The sequence below is a fragment of the Rhodnius prolixus genome, unplaced genomic scaffold (genome assembly GCF_049639745.1).
Source record: "Rhodnius prolixus isolate KJV_2025 unplaced genomic scaffold, Rpr scaffold_4, whole genome shotgun sequence".
Taxonomy (NCBI): domain Eukaryota; kingdom Metazoa; phylum Arthropoda; class Insecta; order Hemiptera; family Reduviidae; genus Rhodnius; species Rhodnius prolixus.
Window position 1 is genome coordinate 11,762,355 of NW_027411614.1, and position 27,691 is coordinate 11,790,045.

The 27,691-nt window shown below is 35.6% G+C and overlaps 1 protein-coding gene across 7 annotated transcripts in view; it reads right to left on the minus strand.

Annotated features, from left to right (window-relative positions):
* The window catches only part of caps (capricious), an 810,649-nt gene that overhangs the window by 389,867 nt on the left and 393,091 nt on the right, over positions 1-27,691 (minus strand). For all 7 annotated transcript variants that reach the window (XM_074132378.1, XM_074132376.1, XM_074132375.1 and 4 more), the window contains one exon: positions 21,915-22,020. The gene's annotated coding sequence lies outside the window, so the exon portion shown is untranslated. The remainder of the gene's footprint in view (positions 1-21,914; positions 22,021-27,691) is intronic.

Below are 27,691 nucleotides of genomic sequence, written 5' to 3' on the forward strand. Positions count from 1 at the left end.
TCAGACGAACAGTAGATCTTTAGTAGTGGGTAAAAAAAAAAAGAAATAAGAGAATGGGTACGGATCTTAAATAAAAAGAAAAATAATCTTAAGAAAGACGACTTTGGATTTTATTTCTTTTTGAAAAAGAAGAAGACAATATCATTGTAAATTGGAACTTGATAATTAAAAGAATTTAATTAAAGAAAGCTATAAGAATTAAGTAGAAATAATAACTAAGAATTAACTTTGTGCTGGGACCAGACTAAATCATTATAACGTTCTGATATTGTCGCAGACGATTTGTAAGTCATTACTAAGTCATTGGATCCAGCGACAGTGATCAGTAACTCCACCTAGCAGCATGAAATGACCAACTAAAAGTGGAGAGACTAAATGGACTTCTTTGATTTCGGTTTCGGTACATTGAGCAAACGCACATTTCTAAAAGTATACGATGTTATATTACTAAAATAAGAAATTAAATTGCACTATTTGAAAGGACATAAAAACCGCAATTTAAATCGTGCTTTTACAGTCTAATAGTGAGAGTGATTAAGAATTAAAGTAGAAGGATCTTCTGAAGTCGAACATTTCTTTATATACCCTTGATTCTCTGGTGAGTTCTGATTAATCAGTCGACGTTACTCTACAAAGTAAGGCGCCACGGTAGCCGAGCGGTTAGAGGCGAGACCTGTAAAGCTAATATGTATTATGGTACTGGGTTCGTTTCCGGTCTTAGGCCTTGGATTTCATTTATTAGTTAATATGAGAACCTTTCAGTAAAGTATGTTTGCTAGTTGCCTCCATCCACGACACCTAATTAGGTAGTTGGACGTAAAGCCTGCCTGAAAAACTAGGCAATTACTTTACTTTACTCTACACTGTAATTGCATTCAAATTTACAGCCCTGCTTCAGTCCTTTCGGTTTAAATAAAACGCAGTTGTCTCAAAAAATGGCACCTGAGTAAAGCTTGAAAGCATAAGTTTTTCTTATCCGAAAACTGAACTCTCTACCAAGGCACAATGGCTAAGTATGCAGTTCCTTCTATGGAGCAATTCTTTTGACTGTGGCTAGCTTTACAAATAAACGTCTCTCAGCTGAGTCGGCGTAGAAGGTAATAGCATTTTTTGCAGGTAAAAGTGTGTAAGAAGCTCCTAGGAAGAGAAAATCTTAGGGCTGGCAGCTGGATTCGAACCGCTGGATGTTCGCCTGGGATCTACTACATTAACCACTGAGCTATAATATTCCACCCGCGGTTGGTTTGAACCTAAATGTTGTAATATGCCACGTAATAATTCCTAGCAAACAATCTTCAGATAGTTTCATGTGATGAAGGTAAACAATGAATATCCAAGTAACAAGATGGTATCCAGAAAGTAAGGATATTTTGCTCGGTTATTATTCATGAGAAAGAAAACATATTACCTAATATCATTTTTTAAAATAAATAGTCAAAAACCGAAACTTTAGCTATAATAATTTTTTTATCTGAAGAAGAAGAAATAAAAAAAAAATTCTCTCGCTCATTTTTGCTCATTCCTATAAATTTTATTCTCCAATTGCATTTCGCACAAATCAATTGGATATTTATGGTTGGTGGAATGGAGGTACAGTAGCTAGCTGTAAAGTAGTAGGAGAAGCCTGGCTAACAGCATTATGTGCTATATAAATCTTTGTCGAACTGATCGTAAGGAAATTAAAGAGTTGGAAGTAGGAAAGAAATCGCATCAATTACTGTGGTTGGTAGCGTAGAAGGGGGTGTAAAATGTGGCGAAGATGGGGGTAGAAAAACTCGACCAGGAATTGGTATACTGAAGAAACGAAAGAAGAAAATTTTTAAGATACAACCATCATCTGGTAGTATATTTATTGGAGCGAAAATCTTTCATTATGATTTATGAAATCTTTAGTATTTCATTTACAATGGCGTAAAAGTATTTATTCACAAACCTTGCCACAGAAGTAACGTAAACTTAGAGTTTAGCTGAAAATAGAAATTCCCTATAAAAAGTTGGCTTTAAATATTATTTAATAGTAGTTAGTAATTAATTGACGTTGATCCTAAACTATCTATCGTCTGACAAACTGAAGTTTAATGGCATTTTCATTGAATCTTAACTAAGAAATTCCAGCTACTAACAGCTACACTCATATAAAGTTTAAATTAAAACTTTTTTGTTCAAATAGTTCATCCTTCAATGAGTACAATTCCTGTATAACAATCTTCCGCACCATGACGTAGCTTCGTTTTATGGTTGTATCTAGTCATCCAGCATACATAGAATTCCCATTTTTACTAAGTAGCCTGAATAATTTTTTTGTATAAATCGAACAGTAAACAATCCTCTTTTTTTTAGAAAACTGTATAACCCGGGTTGGATCTTGGTTTCCTGGACAATTTTCTCCATCTCTAATCAATGCTCTTATCTTTATTTTACAACTTCCAATCTCTTCTGAGCTAAACATGGTGTAGGCATTACCTTTACAGCTCGCTAAATTTTCTTCTCTTGTTAAAAGGGTTGCAGACTACAGGAGAAATCTACTAGTTGGCACCTAACTTTGTGACCCAGCCATTTGAAAAGGTGGGCTTTTGCAAATAATTGTACCACCATTTCCGTTCTATTTCATCAAGTAAAGTTCGGATCCACCTCGTTCCAGAGTCACTGTCAAAATACTGGGCCATCAGTTCTTCTAAATACTTTCTTTTTTCAGAGATCTGCTGACTGTTCGCTGTATCAATCCTGGGTTTCTGCGTGGGAGTTCCTGTCCCTACGATGAAGAGTAAAGTAATTAGGCCGAAAGATATTTAGTGTAAAGGACTGCCTATATTTAAAGTTACCTGCTGCGGTGAAGAGTAGATAATAATTTTGAGTGTTTACGCTAAATAAAATCCAAGAACAAGAGCTGAAGTCGACCAAAGTACACCTAAGCTTTACCAATCTCGCTTCTGGCCGCCAGGTTATATTTTATTTAGAATTACATTAATTTTTAGTTACATTATAATTTCAACGAGACTGGTTGACCGTTCTACGCATCTGATCTCTAATTTGGTTCTAAACTTAGGCCGGTGACCATCAAAATCTTTCCAGTCCTCGCTGGCCAGCGGTTTTCCACCCTCTGATACTTTTTGGAGTAATAAAATTAATGTTAATTTGTTTCTCAGAGGTTTCAAATTGCAAAGGGTTATAGCCCTTTAAGGCATGTTACTATTTAACATTATTGTAGTTATTGATGTTATTTTAAAGAAATTGTAGACGGGGATAGGAAAGAAACTGTAAACAAAAAAAGTTAAAAATGAAAGAGCTATTAACTCTTACTACCCATTGATAATTAATATTCACTTAACAACTAAGCGAGTACGTAGTTAAAAAAATTGACAGCTACTAAGATTAAATGGCAGATGGAAAAGCCAATTATCCTGTTTTTTTAAAAGACAATAAGGTTTTCTTTTTTCTTTTTTTTATTAAACGAGAGAACGGAATTACATAGTTGAATTGGTTGTATTGCAATGGTAGAGAGGTCGCGTTGTATCCAATGTACCGCAATACATTTCATCGAGTGTTTATCGACCATAATTGAGAATTTTCCATTTTGAAATGCCAATAGAAGAATTAAGTGCTGAATTGTTTCATTCTATCGTAGAAAGAGGCTTTTTTTTTTTGGTTTAGTTTGAATTGCGCAATGTCGCCATGGAGAATCCGCAGCTTTCTAAATTTGAAGGTATTTTAACTATTCTTTTGTTTCCTTCTGGCTGATTTATACGATTACAGCAATTACGCATTTGACAAGGTCCTTTAGGAAGTTTTGTTTTGTGCTTTTAGGAGTGACTGAAGTCACTTATATCTCTAAATATTTGGTGCCTTGAGAAAATTCCCGAATACTGTAAACCGTAAACTGTTTTTCTTGTGGTGGACTGTGAGCTATTATGAGGTAAAACGTTTAGAAACTTATGCAATCACAGTTATCTTTGCTATAAAAGTAATCGCCTATTTTTTTTTTCAGGTGAAGCTTAACGTCTAACTACCAAATTAGCTGTCTTAGACGGGGGCGGAAGCTCATACTTTACTATAAACAATTTTTTCTAACAATTTCTAATTCGAACTGGGGATCTCCAACTTACAAAGCCATGCTCTTGGCCATTAAACCAACGTCCGCCCCTTATCTTTGCTATATCTAAATAGATTTAAAACTTAGATTGAATTCGAGAAAAAATTCTAAATGTTTTTGTTGGATAAAAGGTTTTGAAACTAAAAGTGAGGCTAATTATCCAACAAAACTTACGGAAGGTTTAGAATTTCCAATATAAGGTCCTTTTTTTTCCATGTTTTTCATTTGTAGTTGCAAATAGAAGCTTCAAGTGGTAAGGGACAAGGTCAGTTTCAGTTTAATTAATGAAAATATTTCTCAACTGAAACTGTGGCATAATCCTGAGAACCCGTTAAACACTCGAACAGTTTCAAGCCCAGGTCGTTCTGTAGAAACTTTTCCACATTATTAGTTATTTGTTTTCGCACCATTCTAGCCTCAAGCCCATGAATAAAAACCGTTGGTTCGTTGTAGTTTTATTTGTTCAATAATTACGGTGCATATGGTTTATCAACAGTTGCAAGATTGTGGCCAGCTCTAGAATAATTCTTTTATCTTTTCCAAATGACTCCCAGTAAATTACACGTTGAACGTTGTTCAACAATCGCCTTTCAAATTAAAGCTTTTTTTTTTACTTGGAGCTTGATGATTTTAATATTTAACTCTATTTAGCAGAATATTGCACTGCAGTAGCTCTTCTGAGACAGACTCTCACTGCTGCGCTTCTCCGAGAATCTCCTAAAATGTTTAATATAAAAATGTTAGCTCCCTTTAACTCAATAAGACTATCAATAAAATGCTTTGAACCAACGTTATTAAACATTTCCTTATCAATTACAATGTACAATGTTCAAGGTGAGTATAATAATACAATATATAACCCAGTAAGTCCTGCCAACTATCCTCCAATTCGTTCTCTTTAGGCGAGTAAGTCAGATAAAGTTCTATGTGTTATAAGCACTACAGTAATGTTACTTCATTCAGTTCTAACTATTATTAATGGCAATGAATTATTGTACTGGTTTTACTTTATCTACATTAAGGAAATCATATATCAGAATTTAGCACAATATTTCCTTCCGGAATTAATGCTCACCGCTTAATTGGAAGGAGGCAAATTGCTATTTCATTTGTTATTAAATCGAAATTATGGCATTAATCCTTAGAGATACGCTAAACATTCCAACATTTCTACTTCCAGGCAGTTCGATCGAAATTTCCTTCATTGTTGGTTATTCTCCTTTCTTTTGCTTAGATCATTCAAAACTTTACTACTTAAAAAATACTTTCATTCGTTAATACTTTATGATTAGTGTATTTACAGTCTTAGGAGTTTATTGAACCGAACATCGCTTAGAACAATTTCTTTCCCTTAACACTATGCTCGAGAGGCCTGTGTGATCTTGACTCCTCATGCAGCTTGGTACCTACACATTAAGTACACACCTCATTAAGTAATGAGTACAGAATATTGAAATGGTAGCAGAATCATATTTTTATATGATTATACGAATATACATATATTTTTAATATATTCATAAATAAAAAATAATGTAAAGCGGAGTTTATATAGAAAACCAGCCAATTTGGGAGAAGGTACATACAATCTACTTTCAATACTAATCTACGCTGTTACGATAACAGTTTGTCTTGCCGTTATAATCGTATTTTTAGTTTTCTGAATTTATCTGTACTTTTCGTATTTTTAAATTGCTCTTAAGTATGATTTATTTTAGCGATTGAACCAACAAACGTACGGACTGTACAAACATTTCAATCAAAACTCCCCTGACAGATAGTTGACGCATCTTTCTACGTGACTAACCTCACTCTTCACCACGACCTCAACATTCCCTTCATAGACCAAAACGCCATGACGAAATATCAAAAGTTCCATACTGCTCTTTCTACTTGCTCAAATCCTCTTGTATTGTCTCTCGCTTCCTCTGACATCCCTAATACTCCTCGCCGACTGAATCGCCAGTGGCCCCGCGACTTCCTTGTAGTCTGAAGACCTAAACGCCATTATTCTCCTATCTCTCCTCTCTCCTCCTCGTATTCTCCTCCACACACTCTCCTCTCTCATATAGAGAGTGCTATCGCTGATTAGCTTCTCTCCTCCTGCTCTTCCCGCTCCAGTTCATCTCATTCACCTCCTATTTACTTATTGTATATATTTATACAGATTGTAAATTACAAAATTTTAAAAAAAAAAAATTAGCGATTAAGGTAAATTATATTCTTCAAATTTAACCGCTAGTTCTTAACGATGTGACTATTTTTAAAACAGATCACAGCTACATTGCTACAACATCCAGTAACGCACGTGGCTATTGAGTCCAAATTTTGCAGATTTGGGGGCGGATGTTGGTCTAGTCGTATTGTGGTTGAGCGGCTTTGTGAGTCGGAGATCCCCAGTTCGAATCCCGCATAGATCTACCATTTATTTGTTAGAAAAAAACTGTTTATAGTAAAGTGTGAGCTTCCACCGCTGTCTACGATTCCTAGTTGGCTGTTGCACGTTAAGACCTGCCTGAAAAAATAGGTGATTACTTTATTTTACTTACTTACTTTACTTTGTGCACATTTAATTTGCTGTTTACTGGAGATATTTGAGCCTGATAAGTGACATAAATGAAGAATTAGGCTGCAGAAAGAAGGCTAACCTTCTTGCATTCAGTATTAATCCTTTCTTTTACTTATCTTCCGCTATCTAATGATAAGACATTTGAAATAGATTACAGAGCTTGTATATCAAGGAAAAGGAACATCAATTAGTTATCCGTACAAGAACCTTCCATTAGGGACGCAAGGAGTTCGAAAGAAATGGTCCATATGGTATGGAAGTAATTCGCTTAAAACACAATTGCAGTTCTGTGCAGGTGAAACACAAAGTTTTCTAGTTTCTACCAGCTAATAGGTATAATTCACTTTGCTTCAGCGAACATACACTGATTTCAGACAATAAAACTTGTTATCATTAATTAATTGCACAAGCGAGGCGATATCTACGGCGTTCTACCCAAAAGAATGTAGCAATAAATTGGGGGAAAAAATGTAATTTTGAAGTAACAATGATTTTCATGTTGCAAGAGCAGATTGCAGATTTTCTTGCTGCAAGGGAAAATTGCCACTAACGAAGAACAATTAGGAAGAGACCTATGTAAATAAATAGAACTCATTAAAATGTTTTAACAATAGGTCAATGTTAAGATCAGATCTTAAGTTAATTTGTCTTAAGATTTCCAAATAATTTAAAGAGTTTTGTTTTTTAAACCTGCTTATTTAATTTCACTTATTTAAAGTCGTAGTTCCAAGTGGAATAAATTGTAAGTTTAGAAGACGGGCAGCCAACCAGCAACATCAAGATCCAAGACCAGCTTTCACCCCTCAGTATGATTTATGATGATTATTTCCTTGAAGACAATTCTCCTTTTTAACTTACTCCATTAATTTGAATTAAATTTGATTTTGTTCACTTTATTTAAATATAGAACCAAGGTTATTTCTGTTCTTATCAGGAGTTAACCGCCATTAGTCAAGCCGGGCCTAATCTTTACTTACTGACTTCAATTTCCTTAATTATACAGCTTCAAACTATTACGTACTCAAACTATTAGTAAAATCCCATAATTGTTACGAGGTTAGGCTTTGTATTCCGTGGTAAGCAATAGAGATACTGCTAAGGTCAACTACTTTATGAAAGTCCGCCACTTAATTTGATGATATACTACAGTTTTTGAATATACAATTGCTCGTCTTGGGTTGGTAGGCGGCATATTTCCTTTCTCTATATGTTTTCTCCCTTCTTTTATGAATAGACATTCTTACAGCGGTGAGTTTTTCTCACGATGGTAAGAGAAATAAGATATTTATTACTAGTTTTCAGCCACATAGAACGCTCAGTCTGGTCTAGAGCAGCCACTTAAACCGTAAATATATATTTACGAGCATTAAAAGAAATTTAAAGCAACAAGCTGTAAAAATTATCAATGAATTCATCAATTTAAAGCGGCAGAATTTAATCGGTAAATAATGAAGTCTCAGGGGCTTCATTTACTAAAACTATTGCACGTACTTATTTTGCGGTTTAAGTTAGAATGTTCCCAAAACGCAAATTTTACAGAGAGAGGTTAATGGTTGTTAAAACACAATCACATCTTTAGGCTATCTACATTGTGTGTATTAGCACTGATTGTGGTGTTTTGGTGGCTGAATTTCTAACCAGGTTAAGTTTAGCAGAGTGCTGATAAATTCATCACTTAACCATTGATTCTGTCTCTTTGGGAAGAGTAAAACATTCTAATGCTAGCAAGGTGGATTGTCTGCTAGAAATTTGTGTCAGAACCGTTGAATTGAAAGTACGAGTCTTGACTGCTGTCCAAATATGTTTGTCGGCAAGATATGACACATATTGCCATCATAATTTAACAGAAATTTAGTTACCTTAAATTTAGGTTTCACTTTAAAAACAGAAGATCATACGTTTATTGTTCTCGCAACAGAAATGAATTTGAACAAAAGAGGCATCTGATAAAGTATTCACCCAGTGGTGTGCCTTCCAAAATTCGATCATGTTAGGATTACACTCGAGGCCACTTGCGCTTCAGGATAAATCTTGGGTTTTCAGAGGAATCTTGAGATATCAGAGGAGTGGCATGAGCGGAAATACAGGAGTGGAATTTCCTATATTCAGGGACAACCAGATGAAAAACAAATGGGATAATGGGATAATTAAGGAGGGCAAGATTGGAGACATAATAGGGAGCATCTGTGACTCGGAGGAGGATTTGAAACTGGGATGGCTGATTGTGAATATCAGAAGGATGATGATTTAAAGAGTATTTTCCTTGTAACGTTAGAGTAGTTTGTAGCGTCTTGTCGTGTCTGGTGTGAGGATTCCACGTGAGTCGATCGTCTAAGTATAATATCTCAGGTGTCGTACTTTGTCTGCATAAGAAATGAGGATTTGGTTGAAGTAGAGAAGCAATACATCTTTTCTTAAACTAGATGGAGATAAAGTTTATAAAGCTTATAAAACGTAAAATTAAACTTTGCAGCTTAGCGCTCATCTTTTTTGTTTTTTGGTGGCTGATTCATTAATCCAAAATGGAAGAAAGATTATGGTCGATTTCAGGAATAAATTTTGAAAGTTTTGCAGAAACTTTAATTTAAGACTCACGAAATCATTCTTTAAGATGAGTTAGTTGATCTTTAAAGTGACTTCTAGCAGCTACTGGGTTCGGTGTTACAAGTGGAACCACTTTACCATCAGTGTAGATGGATAGGATTGTGTCAGGGATCAATTTCAGCAGACTGGTCCAAAGGCACTTTTCGAAAACAGTCCAGCCTCTCTGAATGCGATTGATGAGAAGATCATACGAGAAATAGTAACGCTTCATATGATAAAAGGAAATAGGCTAGTAATAACAAGAATGAGCAATGAAATAGTAGATGTTTCAGGGAAAATCGTTGAGCAAATGGTCCCTCAATTTAACGGATTTATTGAAATTTTAAAAATGTTGAACTCTTCCATTGTCGTGAAAAGCAGAAAACGCACATCTCCTGAAATGAGAACAGAATAAGCACGTTTATTTAGCATTTAAATTGATTATACTTAGCAGGTGATATCTCAAGTTATTGCAGTTGTACAGCAAGGAACAATATAAAGTTGAAGGCTCATAATTTCAGCAATGCGGTTAGAGCGCGGCTTGCCTAGCTAAGATGTATTGTGAATCTGAGTTCAATTCTTGATCTTATTCTTAGATATATTATTAGTAGCATGAATGTTAGATATTGTTACTGAAGTAAGTTTGATAATTGCCTCTGATAAGGCCTGTGGTTCTAATTTCTTTACATTTGAAGAGGACAGCTTAGAAACATTGAAAATTGCTGGTTTAAGACAACTTATTATTTAGTATTTTATTGATATCAATAGATATTTGGGGATTTAGAGTTCATTCCCAGGATTCTAGAATTCAGAAATCTTGAGAATGCTCTTAACAAAGAATTACTTTTCTACTTAAAAAAAATAAAAGAAAAAATATAAATGGAATGAAAATGGATTTAAAAGGCATTTACCCTGTGGAAATTAAAGTAGTGTTTTCAGGCGAGTGTTTTGTGAAGTAGTTTACAAAAGAGAAAGGTAACCTTTAGAAATGAAGGAAAAGTACAGGAAGGAAGGTGAAGATAGAAAAGTCAGAGGATAAGAGGACGGCATGGTGAAGAGAAAATTCAACGGTGAGGAGTAGGATAAGGTGAAGTGATTGGGAAAGCGGAAGCAAGACAAAGAGAGAGAGAGAGAGAGATAAATCGAGCGGTTGTCCCACAGGATCGAAGGATAAATAATGTTCCAGAGGCTTCCTTTAATGAAGTAGGGCCACGGGATCAATCTGAGAACAAAGTACTGTCCCTTTGTCCCTTCGATCAACAAGTAAAACCCGGTAAATACACCTGTACCCGCACACATTCACCCAAAACTGGTAGTACGTACGCGCCCTGTGCGCGATTACTGGTGATGGAGCTCCAAATACACGCGTGATGAATCGCCATCGTCCAATCATTTACCCCCTGACGCTAGCCACACTTCCTAATGACTTTTTCTCTCAGTTCAAGTTCAGTGTGATTGATGGAAACGATAGCACGTTCATGCAACATCCTGTCTCGTCTTTAAAGTTTGTTTTTTTCCTCTTAGAAGTTGTTATCGCTCCTTTTTCCTTTTTACTTAGTAGGAAATTATTTTAGTTTCAGATAATTTAAAAGAAGTAAAGATCACTTTCAGAAAATAAGATAAACATTTTTAATGGAATAACTTTTTTACGAACTTCTAGAAGCCTCACTTTAAATGCTATTAAAAATTATCTCGTTTAAAATACTAGACTACATCAGACAGTATAAATTTTCATTATGAAAATAATGAATTAATTATTTAATTCGTAGTAATTTCACTTAGCATCATTAATAAGGGACCGTAATATACAATCCTACAGTCTTTCTTATTTCTTAATAAGCAAAGTGAACCATGGCGCATCACCCACTAAGGTCGTCGCTCTTATTCTTCTTGTAACACTGTCAGATTCCCTTCTCTCAGAAGACAATTCTCTCGGTCATCGGATGGTGAGCTGCAGAGGCTCCTTTGCAGAAAAAAATCGTAGGACAGTAATTTGGCTTCCGTATACGAGGTGTGGCTATTAAATAACGAGACTATTACTGTAAAACATTTTATTTTAAATTTATACATATTTAGTTATTATCACCTTCAATATACATCTCTCCCCTATCCCTACAACGCTCCATGCGAATTTACCATTGTTCGAAACAGTGCTGGAGGTCTTTTTCTGAGAGCTCCTGCATGACGTGTGCCGCTTTTTCTCTCACAGCTTCAACGGACTGAAATCGTGTTCCTTTTAATGCAGATTTGACTTTGGGGAACAGATAAAAGTCACATGGGGCTCGGTCAGGCGAATAAGGCGGTTGGCTTAAAACTGGGATGTTGTACTTGGCTAGAAACGTCTGCATTGACAGAAAATGCAGTGTTGTCTTGATGGAGAACCCATGACTTGTTCTTCCACAAATCGGGTCGTTTTTTTCCTTACTCTTTCACGAAGTTGAGCAAGCACCTCACGGTAGTAATGTTGCTTAATTATAATCGATATTTTCATCCTTTTTGGACGTGGGAGGGCGACCTGGGCGGTCATCATCTCCGACGTCTTCTCGGCCATCTTGGAAACGCTTGAACCCCTCAAAAACTCGCGCACATGATTAACATTCATCACCATAAACTTCTTTTAATAAAAGATAAGTTTCAGTAGAGGTTTTACCTAGTTTCATGTGAAATTTCACGACAATTCGTTGCTGTACTACATGTGTAGTATCATGATTCCGGCAAAACGAAACTAATACCTCTTACACAAACAGACAGATTTCTCTACAAACACGTGAGACACTGCTATCGAAAGAGGAGGCTTTACGCTGCACAGCTCGCATGCATAGTTTTTCTGTAGCAGCATCAGTCTCGTTATTTAATAGCCACACCTCGTAACTTTTACACAGAATCCTGTGCGCTTATCTAACCTCTTCTTCATGATATAGTCTGCTCTGCAATAATGCTGCTACCCACCTCAAACTTAGCCATTACATTATCCTTCATACTTAATGAGAGCAAATACAAAAAGATCTAATGTAATCAACGTTTCTACTTCAATATATCACCTAATTTCGGGATATTTCACCCTTAAATAACTTCTATTTGATTTCACTAAAAAGTTAAGAATATCATCAAGTAATCCAAGAACTGAATGCTCCATTCTTAAGTAATATTCTACTGCTGACAAGCCAGGCATTAAATAATATTTGTTTCTCCTTTTAATTATCTTTTCATGATACTTAGTAATGTTTCACACTAAAAGACCAAATCGCGTGATCGCATGATTGTACATAGAACATTTCGAATAGTTTTTTAAAAAGTGACTGTTCACTTATACTTCTTGCTCGCTGAAAGGAAAAATCATTTTCAAAGCGTGAAAAGAAGAAACCAGAGGTTTATTGGATGCTAGGTTTTTGTTTTAATTGCATCAACGAAGACATTTGTCACAAGACTGTTATTGTAAAATGATACAAGTCATGCAGTTATTTTCCGAGACAATGAAGTTTGACATTCGTCTAAATTCGCCTAAAGAAATAGCCAATGAGAATTGATGGTTTCGATGAAGTTTTTAAGTTTCCTTTCCTGGTTGCTACTATTTTTCCTAAGCCTACTCCAACTAGTTTTGTTAAAAATTTCTTGAAGAAAAAATTCTTTAAGTTAGGTAGATGGCGAATATAAAGATTCCCTCACAAATATCATCTTATTATGGTAGGTATAGGTTTTTCCCGTCGGCATAACAGTGAAAGCAATAAACTTCTAGAAAATTCTACCACAGCAGAAAATTTGCCAACCTTTTGACAAGGAAAATCTGCTATAAGAGAAAATTGTACGGATTGCAGAAATGTAGAACTTTAAGATTATATATTTTAATAAAAATAATTTTTGGAAGAAAAAAAGTTTTAAAAAAGGATAAGAAGTTAAAAATGTTATTTACGATGTTCATTTATAATTTACTTTGGGAAATGTGATTCACGTTAAAAGATATATTTACTTAGAGAAGTCCAAAACTTAAAACAAGTTTTTCAGTTAGCGCTTAGATACACTTTGCAGCTAGCCACTTCTTTGAATTAGTAACAAGTGTGTTAAAACATAGTTCTATTGCTCTTGTTCTGTCCATTTTATTTCTTTAGCTACAGAAAATCTAGGGTGTACAATTAGTTTGTATTTAATTTGTTTATTTTTAATATAAGTGTCAACTAATAAATATATCTAAAAATATGATAAAATACAGTTTAATTCTAGTAGAAAGAAAGATTGATGGTTAATTCTGTTAGAGTACACTGTTGCCGATAGAGGAATAGCCACTTTTTGAATTTCTTGAAGAAGAATGTGATATTTCTCATGAAGTAGTCAGGCTTAAAACAAAATGGGAGATGTATGCTCATTACATCCCACTGGAGGAAGTGGACTAGCCTTTCTTTGTCTGTCCTTGTTGGGCAAACAAAGAGCCAAAGGGACTCTAGGTTTGGGCAGGAATCAGATCACTCTGATTACAGGCCTATTTACAGGGCACGGAAGGTTCAGGAAGCACATGCACAAGGTAGGGCTTATTAGCTCAGAACCGATGTGCAGATCGTGCCAGGAAGAGGAAGAAACGGCCTCTCACCTGTTATTCGATTGCTTTGCAATCGAGAGACTGCGCTACGAAATCTTTGGTACCTTGAGATCAGAGGAGATTGTAGCGCAGAAGGAACTCTTAGGGAAAGCCCTCAACCTTCTTAGAAGGGGAGGTTTCACCTACTAGACTTAAGGGAAGGTACAATAAGCCTCTTGGTGGCTGCGGTGCCGTGGGGCATGGGTCGCGTCCCGCCGTGTAAATCTAAAAAATCTTGTCTGTAAAAGTTGTAGAAGGGTGCAATTTATTTGAGTTTAATGAACTCACCAGAAGCACGCATTCCCATTTAAAATTGCACAATTTTATAAATGATTCAATGCTAAGAAAACAACTCAGAATCCGCAAAAATCTTGGGTTATCTTTAGAATTATTCCTTCCTTACTGGCCTACAATAATACTTTAACCTTTAGAGGGATGAATCCTTTAACATTACCTAACATTATTGCAACCAACTTTTCAGGAAGAGGTCTCCATGATATTGCTGAATTTTAGAGGTTAATCTGCAGATAAATTAAAGAAGTCGTTTTTGATAAAGTTAATCAAAGTTGGGTGTTTTTCAACGTTACGCTTTTTCGTGCAGTTTTTGACGATCAACCCTTATACAACTGTCCTACCGGACAGTTTTAATACTAGTCTGGGATAGAAAATCGAAGCTTCTCATTAGTACATTATGTAACGTACATCTTAGACTTCTATGCTGAAAAATATTTTGTTATCAGGAGCTGATATTGATGAAAGGTGTTGACATTTGTCGGTAAAGTACTGGGGAATAATAAAAACCACTCTTATGTTTTGCAGAAGGATTAACAAAACATAAGTTGATATTCCAGTATTCCTTCAGGAGATGTCTCTTTGATGGAGCGTCCACAGACACCTCCAAGTGGATGTGGCCTACTCGAACAAAACCAAGAAAATCATTTCAGAAATAGTGTCATAAATCGGTGTAGTTTTCTTATATCGAGATGCACTTTGCGTTTACTTATACTTTACAAAATCCACAATTCCTAATCGTAATTTTTGTTAGTAGAAATTGTTCTAAGATCGATTCTTCAGAAGCTGACAATTATTTCATAAAAGTTAAATGGTTTTTGTCTGTTAACACCACTTTGTTAGTTATGACATGTTCAAAGCTGAACGGGGTAATATTCAATGCTAACAATAATTAGCCAGCTTGAGATTGGACAAGGTTTGCGCAAGTATGAACCTCTAACAGACTTATATACATTCACCCTTCGTTACAGTTAAGTTAGTTAGCTGTGTTACTCTACCAGGAATATAGAGGATCTAAACTTACTTTACTCCAACCTTTACTTGCGTTGAAGAGGACAACTTGTGAAGTTCTAACTTTAAGTCACAGTAGCTACTTTATTCTTTACAAGCGCAGTCTATGTTACTACAACTGTTCTCTGTATTCTCATTTACTTATTATAACTTCATTCTTGCGTTTTTTTTAATTTACATCTATCCAGATTTGCATTGCAAGCCAGTGAAATAAAGTACCTTCGCTGTAAATTAAAGATTTAAGTTTTACAACTTTTCTGTGATAAAAAGTTAATACGGTAAAGGATTCCTTGGCATTCAAGAATTCATTTCAACTGAATAATTAAATTTTTATTTATGCCAGCAAAATATTCAAATGATGGTGTCGATAAAAAAAATGCGATTTACTTTACTTTTTAAACGGTAATAATTTTTGTTTATATTAACATCATTAACGTCATTATCATTTATATTAACATCATTAACATTCAACAAATGTTTTATTAAATCTCAAACAGAAAATAGTTCCTTAATATTGTTGATATAATTCTCTGCACCATCCTTTTGCACGAAATATTTAATTTAAACTACTTTTACAGATCTGTTCTAATATTAGTATTTAATTTAGAGTTTCTTGAGATAAATTGATAAAAGATGAATTGTTATAAGATAAAAGCTGTAAGTAATTGAAAATTTGAAATATTTTCTGCATAACTTAAAAGTTTATACATTCCATAATAAACATAAAAAAGGCTTCGCTGTTTTTAAATCCCAGAATTGTTTTACTGCTTTCGCAAGACAATAAATAGCTGTTTTACTATTAACACTGCATTGCCAATCTGGAGTCGATTTGACTCCAACAAAAATAGGAATGATCTGTGTTTCCCACATCACATAGCTATCCCAAAATGCTCTTAGATATGCTATCCCCACTCTTTCACCATTTGATAGCCACGAGCTGAAGACCATGGAATTCTTAGTTTCATTTTGCAGATTAGTTTACTTGAATCATAAGAGTCATTTTGACTCCAGATTGGCATTACACGTAAACATATCGGAGTCATTTCGACTCCTGATTCGTAATATAAGTAGATTTTCTGTTATTAACTTAACTCCAAAATGCTTATTTGATAAATTTACATAATTTTCATAGAAAGTATCCAGACACAAAAAGAAGCCTCTTTCTAGAATTGATTTTCTGTCCGAATTGCAGCAAAAACTTGCAGCGAATTAGGTGATTTCCGATCCTTGTCAACAGCGCACAGTAATTAAAAAAATAGTGAATGTAATTAAAAAAAATGAAAATGTCTCTGATCAGAAGGCAGACAATCAGGGTTCTAGAAAATACTGAAATTACTGCGATCCTAAGTTGAAGTTTATTCCTTCTGCGTGAAATGTTAAAGCCGATTTGTGGACAAAATTTATTCTTAATTCCTATTCATTCTCAGCCTTTAATGCAAATTTTATTATTAAAATTGAAATCAATATAAAAAAAGATTTTTTTTTTTTTTTTTTGCGTTTATTTTTGCTACAATCAGCGCGTTAGCGCTATAAGTAACAGTGATAACAGGGTAACAACAAATAACAGAAGAATACGAGTGGAGAAGTTACCCAGTGGTAACACTCCAAAACAGGCTATTAGTCGCTCTCTTCACTTGAGAGGAGATCACGAGGCCACTGTCTCTTAAGGCGTCTTGTCGGGTTGTCAGGAAGAGTTCTAGAAGAAAGATTTTTAGCTAGAGGATTTATATGAGATTGCAGGCTGAAGTGGAGTTTTCTGTATCTTGTTTTAGCGACTTGTGTGACAAAAGGAATGTTAAGGTCAGTGTGTATAGTCAGGTTGGAGACATAAAAAGGAGCGTTTACAATAGTTCGAAGAATTTTAGATTGTAGAGATTGAATCCTTTGAAGATTGGAGCGTTTGGTTGAACCCCACAGCTCTATTCCATACGCCCAGATGGGTTTTAAAATAGCTGTATAAATTAGTCTTTTGTTGTCCAGAGAGAGTTTTGATCTGTTGTCTAAGAGACTTTTAAGTAGTTGATAGCGTCTGTTCAGTTCTGTTCTTTTAAGTCTAGTGTGGGGGTTCCAAGAAAGTCTTCGGTCTAAGTAAAGCCCAAGGTAGCGGGCAACGTTTACTACTGGTAGAGGTGTTAGGTTATAGATGACTGGAGGAAGAGTAATGCGACGAAGAGTAAAGGTGATATTTTGAGACTTGGTTTCATTAAGTTTAATAGCCCATCTCTTGAACCACTGTTCTAAGGAGGAGAGATGTGACTGCAGATTTCTGTGAGCAAGTACAGGATCATGATTAGTGGACAGTAAGGCGGTGTCATCTGCGTATGTGAGAAGTGTAGTGTTAGTATCTGTTGGTATGTCTGAAGTGTAAATGGAGTAGAGAATAGGACCCAGAATGCTGCCCTGTGGAACTCCAGCGTCGATATGCTTAACTGGGGAGAAAGAAGATCCTATTTGCACTCTGAAGTACCTGTCGGACAAGTAAGATTTTATGATTAAATAAAACGTGGCAGGTAAAATATTTTTAAGCTTCCACAAGAGGCCAGTGTGCCATACTCTATCGAAGGCCTGCTGCACATCAAGGAAAGCACCTGAACAACATTCTTTCTTTTCAAGAGAGGATGCAATTATGTCCACTACTCGATGACATTGCTGAATAGTAGAGTGGTTACGTCTAAATCCAAACTGATGATCTGGGATCACATAAGAGTTTTCGAGGATAGGAAGGATTTGTTTGAGAAGAAGTTTTTCGAAAATTTTTCCTAGTACAGGTAATAAACTAATTGGACGGTAAGACGAAGGATGTTGATGAGGTTTTTTAGGTTTTGGGATAGGACGGATTACGGAATACTTCCACAAGACGGGGAAGTAGGTTGTTCGGAGAATTGCGTTGTATATGGAAGTCAGAAATACCATGGCTTTTTTGGGAAGATTGCAGAGAATGGTTGGTGTAATGAGATCAAATCCAGGCGCTTTCTTTATGACGTACTGAACCTCAGAAGGTGAAAATGGTTTGGGTGGGAGTGAGAGAGGAAGAGGTGTGTCCAGATCTTGTAGGAGAGATTTTTGGAATTGTGAGTCGATAATGTCAGAATGTGGAGTGAATGCATTTAAAAAATGAGAAGAAAAGAGAGCAGCTTTATCACCATCGGAAGTAGCCCATGATCCATCGCTACGTCGAAGTGGGGAGGGTACTGGTTTGTAGCGGAGGATTCTTTTTGAAGCGGTCCAGAGAGATTTGTCTTCGGTAGTCAGTGATAGTGTATAGTTTTCAAAACGTTCATTTTTTAAGAGCTGTAGTTCAGTCCTGAGTAGATGAGTAAGTTTGTTAAAGATTTGTTTGTCTGAGGGATAGCGGGAGCGCTGCCATACGGCTCGTGCTCGTCTCTTATCTGTGATGAGTTGTCTTATGTATAGTGGTAAATTAGTAGTGTGATTATGTTGTTTTCTGGTATGTGATGCAGATTGATAAATGGAATTTTGTATTGATGTTGTGAAATGTTGTACAGCGTTGTCTATGTCTTCACTTGTTTTAAGTACAGTTTGTAGATTTAATGAGTCCTCTAATTTAGATTGAAATTTCTTCCAGTCGACCGGGCCACATATCAGAGATGGTTTAGGAGTACTAAGAAAAGGATTTATGTTGAGAGTAATCAGTACGGGGCTATGATCTGAGGAAGGTTCAGTTAGAGTGGAGATTTCATAGTATTGAGACATCCGATAAGTGACAAAAATATCTAGGATATCAGGGAGCTTAGACAGAGATGTAGGCCAGTACGTAGGATGATCCGGTGATATTACGCTGTAATTTCGGGCGTGAAGAACATTTAGTAGAGTATGGCCACGTGGATTTGTTGTGCGGCATCCCCATTGTTGGTGCTTGGCGTTGTAGTCTCCACCGGACAGGAATCTGGGACCAAGTGTTTTGAAAAATGAAACAAACTGTTGTTGAGATATGGATTTGTTTGGAGGGCAATAGACAGCTGCGAGATTAAAGTTATGAGGATGAGCGGATAAGGAGATACTGCATGATTGGAGATAGTCAGTAGATGATGGAGGAAGGTTATGATGTGAGAGAGTATTGCGAATTAGGATTGCCGCACCACCGTGGGCCGTGTCATCGGGATGGTCAGTCCTGTATGTTTTGTAGTCAGTGATGTAAAAGTTTGATCTACTAGTAAAATGGGTTTCAGTAAGTAAAGCTATGTCAATACGTTTGTCGTGTAAGAATGCGTCAAGTTCGTCTCTGTGGGAGTTCAACCCATTGGCGTTCCAAAGTAGGATGGTTAAGGATTGTTGAGTTGGAGAAGTCAAGGGTTGAGACGAGGAAGTAGTTGACTAACTAAAGCGTTTAGAAGATTAACGAGTGGAGTAAGGAGGGATTCGAACCTTTGGAAAAATGAGTTGAGAACTGTCGTTATGTCGGGTTGTGTAGATGGAGGTTGAGGAGGAAGAGGTGAGTACGGAGAATAAGACCTCGTGATCTCCGAATAAGAGAGTCCTCTGGTAGCTGGTTGGTTGAAGGGCTGCTGCTGTGGTTGTGATTGCTGCTGAAGGTGTGACTGCTGTTGCAATTGAGGCCGATTCTGTGGTTGCTGAGGTCGTTGGCGCGCTGTTTGCGGGAGAGCCGGGAAATCCTTGAAAGCAGACGTTTGAGGAGGCTGAGGGTGATGGCCTCTAGAAGGTAGGTGACCTCGGGCAATCTCTCTTTCTCGACGAACTCTTTGAAGCTCTTTGTGAACTTCACAGCCTCGGAAGGCAGATGAGTGAGCTCCAGAGCATAGGGCGCATGTGGGAGGTGTATCAGGAGATTTGCTGCAGTTTTCCCATAGATGAGGACCAGCGCATTTAACGCATCTCGGGGCTACGTGACAGTAAGCCCGCGTGTGTCCGTATTGCTGACATCTCTTGCACTGCGCTATTTCTTTAGTTTTGTAGGGTTCTTCTACCTTGATTATTGTATTGAGTAGCCCAGTGACGTTGAATATATTTTTATTGTGGGTATCTGGCTCTAAGTCAACATAAAATAGAGGCAGCGGATTTTTGTGGACAGGGTGTCGGATGTTTGTTACGTTTCTTACGTTGAACCCTATTTGTTGAAGTTCTTCTTTAATCATCTCTGGAGGAACTGTGTAGTGCAGGTGTCGCAGAACCACTCGGAATGCTTTATCTTTCTTGAGCTGATAAGTGTGATACTCAATTTTTTGATCATTCAGATAGTGGACAACTTTCCTGTAGGCCTCAATATTTTGGGTAGTTACCAGTATATTGTCCAAACGAGACTTGCACGAATAATTATTGGCTCCTATTAAGTTCTTCAGATGGTCATTCAACATCACAAAATTATTGATTTTGTACACGTGTATAGGGGGTGGCTTATTATCACTGGTGGATGGATCGCTAATCTCTGGCAAGACGCTAAATTTATTGTGGGTGGCAAAATCGGATACATACTGTACATTTTGTTGCTGCTGCTGTTGAGGAAATGAAATTTGTTGTAGGGAGGTTGACTGAGACAATACGCCTCTCTGACGAGTTAGTGGCGGCGAGGGGACCGGAACAGTCTTCTTACTTTGCTTCTTTAGTTTTCCTTTCCCAGGTGAGAGCTTGGCCATCTCTGAAGACCGTTTTGGTTTGTTCACTGAGGAGGTAGTAGATTCGTCCCCTGAGGTAAAAACTCCCCCCATATCGGTGTCACTTAGAGCCATTGTCTAAGCTGGCCGAATATGGGATTTCTACACTTTATTTTATTGTTTATATTATTTTGTAAAAAACTGTATAATTACCTAACCTTTCTAAAGAATCACTTCTCTCTTCACTGAGCAAATTGTTTGCAAAGATCTAGGCGAAAGATAATTATAACGAAGAATAAAGTATCTTTTTAAGTTTATTGAAAAGAAGGAAAGAGAAGAGAAGTCAGAGGAAAGAAAAGAAAAGTCATGTAAAGTTAATGGAATAAGTAAACTGGCAATAACACTAATAAACTAAATATATAAACACAGAAGTAAAAAACTATAGTTAACAAATGTTTTAGAACACAAAATATATACTAAAATCCAATCAAAATTACTTTAAATAAGTATTTAACGAGGAGCAAAAATATTCGCGTATATTCACTATTTTAGCACCCAGCTGATTAAAAAAAAGATAAAAATAAATTATAGAGTCAATATGACTTCACATTGGCAATAACTGACTAAGTTCGAGCAGTGTAAAATACAGAGGCGCCACGGAAGCCAAGCGGTTAGAAGCGAGGCCCACAAAGCTAATATGTAATTGTGGTACTGGGTTCGATTCCCTAGGCCTTGGATTTTATTTAATGGTTACTTAAAAGGAAGTAGAGTAAAGTATGTTTGCTAGTCGCCTCCGTCCACTAATTTCGCAGTTGGACCTAAAGCCCGCCTGAAAAAAAACAGACTGTTAAATACAGCGGAATACCTATTGGAAGATTAGAGAATTTTGCTTTTAAGGTAGCTACGGTTTGAAATGAAATCTAAATGGATCTTTCACAAAACAAGGCTTTTAAAATTTTCATGGATTCTCAGAAAAGCAGTTTTTACCTGAGAAAATCGACGTAATCAATTTTTGAATAACTTTCAAAAGCTTCATTCTTCAAACTTTCCTAGAAAACTGCTAAATGCAATTCACTCTTTTAAAACAATATTTCCAATGAAAAGCACTCAAGTTTTTAATAAATATGTAAGTATGAAAGGAAAACCTTTTAGATAATATCGAAATTTTGGCCATGACGCATTTCCTTTGGTAAATTTGTTAATAAATTGAAGATGAAAGAATTCTTTACATACCAGGTGATAGGTAGTTAGCTGCTGTTTTTTCTTTAATTTTCCTTCACTTAATTATTAAAGTTTTAGCCCTCATGATAAGGACGGTTTTGCCAGCAATTCTTGCAAACTGAAAAAACAAAACAATCTAAATTATTTCATATAATTTATTATTTTTAAACAGATATCACAAAATATTTTAACTATGCGCAAATTTTTGGTTTGTGTGTTATTTTAACTGAATACTGATTTCACAATCGTTTTGTTGACAGTTGCTAGACTTGTATTGGCAGAAGAAAGCGAATGAGCATGCAGAAGAGAAACTATAACCTAATCGACTGGAACGGTTTTCGTGAAAAATCGCAGAAAACTGAACAGAATCTTTCCGGAAAATTCACACTCAAAATTACACTGTATTTACCAATACGTTTTTCATTTTTCTCAATGTATTGGTGTGATGACACAGATAAAATGTTCATATTTGTTTTAAATTCTTCTTAGGAATATATTAAAACTGTCCGGTAAGACAGTTGTTTAAGGGTTGATCGTCAAAAACTGCACGAAAAAGCGTAACGTTGAAAAACACCCAACTTTGAGAATTTTTTTCTCTTTTTCTATAAAAGATAAAATTCCCAAATTTTCTTTAAATTATGGGAAAAAAAATCCTCCTTTGTAACTGTAATTTTTTTTTTTTTGCAACATCCTAGATCTAATCGATTTCGAGAAAAAAGTTGCCGAATATTAGCAAAAACGGCATTTTCAAAAAATGTTCTTGTTCTTCTTGTTCTTGTTACCTTTTTTTTGTAAACAACGTAGCGCCTAAACGCGCGAACCGATTTTCATGAATGAGGTGTCATTCGATTCGGAATTTTATGTAGATTTGCCTTTTGGGGGTCTCGACGCTGTAAATTGAATAACGTAGTTTTTAATTGCAGGGATTCTTTAAAAAAGTAATTAAGCTTTTGATCCTGTTTTGAAACTTCAACACTTCAACCATATAAGGACTTTATAACACTTCTTAAATATATATTAATATTTTAAGGGCAAGAAGGAAAATATAAAAATGAAAACTAAATATTAAACGTACTTCAAAATAAAAATAATAAAAAAAACAAAAAAATAAATAAATAAGTAAAGTAATAAAAAGTTATTGGTAAAGTTTGGAAAGGTTTTTAACAATATGCGACCGAAAATATATATACAAGTTCCATTTAGAATGGTAACAGTTATTGGATATTTATGTGTAGCAGTGGTTTAGCATGTTGTAGGGTCACGGTTTACGGCACTTGTGATCAAGCGTATCGGATACGGGTTGCCACGGTCTCATTTCAAAGTGCCGCCCATCTATCAGCCGGCCTTCTGGCACAATTCACTCCTCTACAAAGATCAATCGATCTGCCCTGCCTCCACTATTGCTCGCACTCTCTCTTTTCATGCCCAAATGTACAGATTTCCACCATTTAAATATTCTAGATATTTGCATTTTATTATTTAATTTTTATTTAGTTGTAGGGCATAATATTAAAAATCTCTTACTGGTGATGGCTTTATTTTACCATTATTCTAAAAATATTAACGATTTTTTTCAAACTACAAACGTTACAAGATATATTTCCTCCCTTTCTCAGCAGTTACTTTAATAATTTTCAGAAAAAGAATGTAAACGTTCTAAATCTTTGCGTTTGTAATTATTGTGCAAAGTTTAAATAAAAGCGTAGATACCGTTAGCGAGAAATATTAAAATATGGAAAAAAATCCTAACAGTAAAATAGCACTTTCCCTCAGCCAATTTCTCCCAAATTTAGAAATTTTGTCTCCCATTAAATTATTATTAATACAGGAGGCAAGCTACTGAAATAAATACTCGTAGTAAACTTTACTTCAGAGGAATCCCCAAGTTTGTCTGAGTACTAAGAATAGAATTGTGGCAGTGGAAAATAAGGAAATAGTAGTAAACTAGCGAACATTTAACTTTCTTTTCCTTCTACCTGAACTTCTACTTCCAAAACTAGCCGTCCTAAGGTGTATGATCAAGCCTTGCTCGAGAATAGAATCCTGGAAGTAGGAAATAAGGAAATTGTAGTAAACTAGCGAACATTTAACTTTATTTTCCTTCTTCCTGAACTTCTACTTCCAAAACTAGCCGTCCTAACGTGTATGATCAAGCCCTGGCTCGAGAATAGAATCCTGGAAGTAGGAAATAAGAAAATAGTACTAAACTAGCGAACATTTAACTTTATTTTCTTTCTTCCTGAACTTCTACTTCCAAAACTAGCCGTCCTAATGTATATGATCAAGCCCTGGCTAGAGAATAGAATCCTGGAAGTAGGAAATAAGGAAATTGTAGTAAACTAGCGAACATTTAACTTTATTTTCTTTCTTCCTGAACTTCTACTTCCAAAACTAGCCGTCCTAACGTGTATGATCAAGCCCTGGCTCGAGAATAGAATTCTGGAAGTGGGAAATAAGGAAACTAGTAAACTAGCGAACATTTAACTTTTTCCCTTCTTCCTGCACTAAATTTTCATTATGCTTGTTTCCGGGTATGATTCCATCATAGCTACCTACTTTTGGTTAGCGTTGAAAATCGGACATACCAATAGCAACTAAAAAGAAGTTTTCAATCATTTTGGAAAAGTAAACAAGTTTTTTGTTCTTTTTGCAATAAAAAGTAGTTGACATATAAAGAAGTTTATTGGCAGTTTAGCTGTGGATAGCCCATAGTTGCTTACTGTCTTGGAAGGATGAAGATCTTTGCGTACAGTTGGTACTCCTACTGCTTCACCGGCTCATACATCCTGACGCTGAGCTCTCCAGTGATGGCAAGTATCACTTTAACCCACTATAGTCCACCTGTTTTATTTCTCACGGCTGCTACGTTTGAAGCTAGAAATACTTTCTGTTCTCCAGTTGGTTGCAGACTCACCCTTATGTGAGAATTCCTCCACTTGCAATCCATAAAGTAGAAAACTACTGCAGCGTGAAAAATACAAAAATATTTTTCAATCCCTCTGCAGTCTCATACATTTTATATTTAAAATAAAAAATCCATGTTAGATAATCTTATTTCAAATTTCGCAGAAGTCATTTAAAAAAATATTTACCATACTGATGAAAAAACCGATCCCCCTTGCGATTCCGCTGCAGCCATAATATAATGTAATACTTCGGTGACAGGTTAAAAAGGCGAAGTATCAAAACTGAAATTTAGAGATAAGGCCATCGAAAGCATTGCTGAGAGGTATTCGCTCAATTGAATAGATATGTTTGTACTGATGGATCTGCTTTTTCAGCGTCCACAAATGTAGGGTTGGGAGTTATTGTTTCGAAATTTCAACTGACCCATCAGGGGTTTACCCCACTGACTTTGTTTTATTTTTATTTCGCTACGAATTCTCACCTCTGTATGTACACAATAAATAGATGTGCGGTTACTGAAGGGAACGTGGTCTGAGCGACATGAGGGAAGGTACCTCTCAATAGGGGTGCTCCACTCACCATTATTAACCACTGAGCGCTGAACGGGAGGATAATCTCTGAAACAGTGTCTTAGGTGAAATAAAATGGTTCCTAGGATAGTATGAAGGATTATGTCTCTATAAGTATTAGAAAAAAAATATGTAACGTTGGGATTCGGCGAGGGATTCGGGATTAACAGATTCGATAACAATTTGAATGCTTAGTTGAACCCCAACACCTCGCATCTGCTTGCCCAAAGATACAAAATTTAATGGAGAAATTGAACACTTTTCGCATGTTGCACAGAAGTTCAACAACAGGTCTGTTCTGCTGAAAAGTTTTTGCATACAGCGATTTCAGAACTAGTAGTATCTGCAGCACCAATGAAGATATCATGATTGTCGACTAGAATAGGAGCGCTTCTCCAGTGAGAAGGATAAGATTAGTACTGCAGAGGAACCTACTTATTGTGGCCTGTGCGGGAACCATAAAACGGACAGACTGTCCCAAATTATTTTTCAGGAGCAAAGAAGATTGCTGAAGTTCATTTCAAAGAAAAGATTAGGAATGTGAGGTACGTAGAAGAACTTATTACTTATTTAAAATAAACGTTCGCTAATTTAGCAGCCATCTCTCCGTAGGATCAAATAATGAAAATGCGATTGTCGCCCTTCCTCAGATCTATAGAAGTTCTTTGGAATGATGTCGAATTGAAGCAGATAGAAAAAGAGAAGTAGTCATTCTAAGAAGCAGTCACTTAACTTAAGGCCTCTTTTTAATATTCTAAAGAATTCAGCATCTTTATATTCTCATCTTATCTACGCTCGCTACACTATTAATTCTTAATTATCTTTCTCCACAAATATATCCTAGCCTGGCTTTTAATCATTTACAGTAAAATTATTCAATTAGCTTACAGGAATATTTATCTTTCTCCAATATTTCTCATTCCTCAAACCCTCATCACATCTTGCCCCTCTTAAAAGTCCATTTTTTCTTTGCTTTATCCCTTATTTTCAGTGCGTGTTATTGTATTTATTGCTTATTTTGTTTGCTAACCATTTATTACAATTTGTAATAGTTATAATTTAGCGAGATGTATATACCTTGGAAGTGAATTCTTAACCTCTGGTTATATTAGTGTTGCTATAATAATGAATATCATGCCAACTGTGCCAGTGGTAAAAGGATATTTGCTTCTAGAATGGCATCCTGCCAAGTCCAGAGTTGTTTTCCTCTGTATACCCTGCATAATAGTGGCTATACTATTTGATTACATTCCACTTTACCTGCACCTAATCTTGTTATAAATGTTACAATTTTTTTTTCTTTTTTATTATTATTATTATTATTGTGTGAAACAAGTGTAATTTATTTATTAATCTGGTTTATAAGCGAGAAGTAAAATTTAAGAAAACAACAAATAATATTCATTTCTTGTTTCTAGTTTACCAATAAAATAAACAAGAATTAGTAGAATATGTTTTTTACTTTTTGAACACAAATGACGTCAAAGTTATTTCGTACTTTTTCGCATTTCTAATTTTAAGCACACAGAAAGCTACATTTCAATTGAAATTTGTCATAATTTCACAAGACTTAGCTATTGTTCCTAGATGATTTGCAGCTGGCTGGTTGTATGGGGCTTCACAAGCGCTGCAATCAAACTTGTAAAATAAAAAAATATGACGCAATTTTATTGTTAAATGAAAATCAATATAATTCTGATTCCAGTTCAAGATCCAGAATTGCTAGGTAATTCATTCAACCATTTTCAACTTCACCAGTTCAGTTCATTTAAGTTAATATTTATTTACATTGCTTTCAATCTTGAATCAACAGTTTTACGCTACTGCCAATCATACTGGAGAGATAGCGAGATTTCTCAGCCGCTTAAAATAATTTCCTTTAATTATTTATTAATTCAATTTTAATAGCTAGATCTGTTATAAATATTTAAATATGTTCGGGTTTTCCAGGGATTCACCGGGAAGTCTTACTATAGTCTGAATGCTCATTCCGGGATTCAAGTCAGAAGAATACACCGCATAAGCGAAAGTACAACTTTATTAAATTGTTTTAAATTAAACTTAAACTAATTCTTGGCACACCTTTTCCACAGCATTCATATCTGCTCAGATACATTTTGGTGATTAAATTACCTTTTAATTAATGTGCTGCTTTAAAGTACTGTATATATGTGTGAATAAGGATTAATTTACATTTATGTAATGAAACTTAAAGTCAAAATCAATGGAATACTGACCTTGGAATCGGTAAGCAAAGTTCGTGGCCGTCGCAAATGTATCCCCATGGATATTGTATGTATCTATATACTACTA